Below are 2882 nucleotides of genomic sequence, written 5' to 3'. Positions count from 1 at the left end.
CCAGTTCCGTTGAATTTATCGGAAAATTTAGAACTCATGATGATGAAATATGATGATTAATGTTGAAAACTTGCTCACATAGATGATTTAAGCCCAAATAGTAAAAATATCATCAATATAAATCAAAATAGGTATCACCATGTAGTTGGAGCAGAAACTTCAGAAAAGAGGCGACTGAAAAAATGATGCGTGCAGCTGCTACAGTGGACCATATGCCTCCAAATTTTGTGTTCTGAATCTTCACATATTAGACTTGCAACACCTCAAAGGAATTGACCCAATTTGTACAGACGACGGCGAATTGTTTGAATGAACAGAAAACGGGCTGCGCTGATGGCGATGGGAAATTTGTTGAGCTGCGTCAAAATTGGCCGTTGAGCTTTGAGTTGTAGCATGCGTGGGAGCAAAGCTAAGAGCCTATATCAAAATATTAGGGTTTCATCCACTCAGGTGCAAGCACGGAAGCAAACTATAGCAAGTAGTTCAAACAGAGAAAAACTAGCTATGGTGATTAAGAAATTGATTAGGATTTTTGCTAATAAACTAAACCTAATTGAGTCAAGCTCTGATACCAAATGTTGGATATGATAACTAAGCTATGAAGATTGATCAAAACATACTCAAGGTGGATCAAAGATTGTACAAGACATTATAAATATGAGGGACAAAAATTGGTATATGCAGAAAATTGATATGAGATTAACACAAGAAGACACTAATTATGATTAGACATGAACCAAACTTACATAATCACTTGATCACGACTTGTACCTTATTTAGAGACTCCTCTATCCTATTTTTAGTTGCATGAGTTGCATGAACAACATGCACCAACCATTTGTAGGCTTTACACACCAACCAAGCCTATCAACCACATATTAAATTGGACTAAGGAGTTGGGATTACATTTATCCAACATCTCTCTCTCTCTCTCTCTCTCATACACTTGGCCCTGCAACACTCCTAAAACACACTCACGTACACATACACTCACATCATCTGGGGGCACCTTTTCCTAGAATCTTTCCACACCTTTTCCTAGAATCTTTCCACACCTCTATATTCAGTCATGCTACCTTTAATTCTCTCATTAGTAGATACCTCTCACCTTTTACAGTCTCTTGCTAATAAGGGCTTGTTCCCACACACACCCATTCACTTGCATATTTTAACACCTCCCCTCAAGTGAGTAACTCTAGCACACTTGGACCCTATACCAAGTTTCCCTCTTACTTGGTAGCCTGCGAGGACCAATGCTTCAAGTCCCTAACTCATAGTCCTTGACACACACACACTCTCTCTCTCTATGTGTCCAAGGCTACTACAAGTGCCCGTGACCTTGACTAAAGTGCTCACACATACATCTACCACATGGTGCATCATCGGTGGCTCAGAGGTGGTTTTACTCTATTGGGGTAGGTTACATTGGGCTGTGGGGTTTCTCTCTCTTTCTCTCTCAGAAAAGATGTTCTGACTCCTCTTTCATTGGGCTGTGGGGTTTCTCTCTCTTTTTTCTCTCAGAAAAGATGTCCTGACTCCTCTTTCTTAGGAATCTCCATGAAGTTTGCTGATGTCAATCCTTCTTCATTTGGTTTGTTGTAGCAGTCTCTAGCCATATGTCATGGCTTCCCATAGTTGTTAAGTGAAGGTCCTTCCTCCTCCTTGCCTCTTCCTCGTCCTCGTCCTCGTGAGAATCCTCCTCGGGTGTAGAATGCTCTCTCCTCTCTAGTTGTAGGGTCCAACCCTTTCTTCTCTTTGACCTTGTTCTCTTGCTCTAGCAGAGCTCCTTCTATCTCATGCAGCTTCAATTCTAGTACATTCTTTAAGGTTGCCACAATGTTCTCATATTCTCCTTTGTCCACACTCTTCAGAAGCATTGCTAGTGCTTCATCATCCTCTACCTTCTTCCCAATGGCTGCCAGCTATTGCTTAATGCTTTTGTATTTGTTCAAGTGTGTGGTTAGAGGTTCACTTTCCTTCATGTCAAGTTTGTAGAATTGCATTAGCAGATTTTATCTTTGAATTTTTTGCTTGAGTTCCAAATAATTTATTGAGTTCATCTCGTGTATCTTTAGCTTATTGTATCCCTGCAATGTGGTGAATGATTTCATCATTTAAGCTGAGTGCAATGAGTCCTAATACTTTCTCATTCCTATTCTTCCACTCATTCTCCCCATGTTCCTCTGGACATTCATCTCTTCCCTCAACTAGCCCCCACAGATTTTTCCTCATGAGCAAATACATGGTCTTTGTTGAAACTACTCCCCATTAAATTTAGCTATTTCTTGTACATTGCTCATGATGATGTGAAGGGGGTCCTACCTCTTGATCCAATTCAAGATTCATGGGTAGCGTCTATCCTTTTACAACTCAAATCTGATGTTTAATGATGATTACAACAAGTTTATTAGAATGAATTCACCAAAAATTACATAAGGCCAAGGGTAACTGATTTGTACTGAATGGTTGGAGTATCAAACCATCTTCGAATTGCAATCTGAAGTGATAGGGATCTGTATCAGATACCCAATGGTAAATTTAAACCCTCAATTGTACCAAAAAATAGTGATTAATGCTAATTAATCATTGATTACTAAAATAATCCCTTATTTTGTGTGTAAAAAATAGAGTGTGCAGAAAATAGAGTGTGTGGGGAGGCCAGATCTGGTGCCTTAGAGTTCAAATGAGCTCAGATCCTTTCAAGGACATCAATAGTAATTATTCTAGTAGAGGATCAAGCCAAGAAATAAAAGATTTGACCAAAAATTGAATGCTTAATCTCTGTTTTACAAGAGTCACTTGCAGATTTGATGCAAAGCTTGATGCCACTTCTCCTTGAGAAATTTCTCAAATCTGAGATCACCAGCATGTAGAGAACCCTT

Source organism: Cibotium barometz, chromosome 9, assembly GCF_041138505.1.
Source record: "Cibotium barometz isolate CiBa-2024 chromosome 9, ASM4113850v1, whole genome shotgun sequence".
NCBI classification, from domain to species: Eukaryota; Viridiplantae; Streptophyta; class Polypodiopsida; order Cyatheales; family Cibotiaceae; genus Cibotium; species Cibotium barometz.
Note: the sequence above shows the minus strand (reverse complement) of the source record.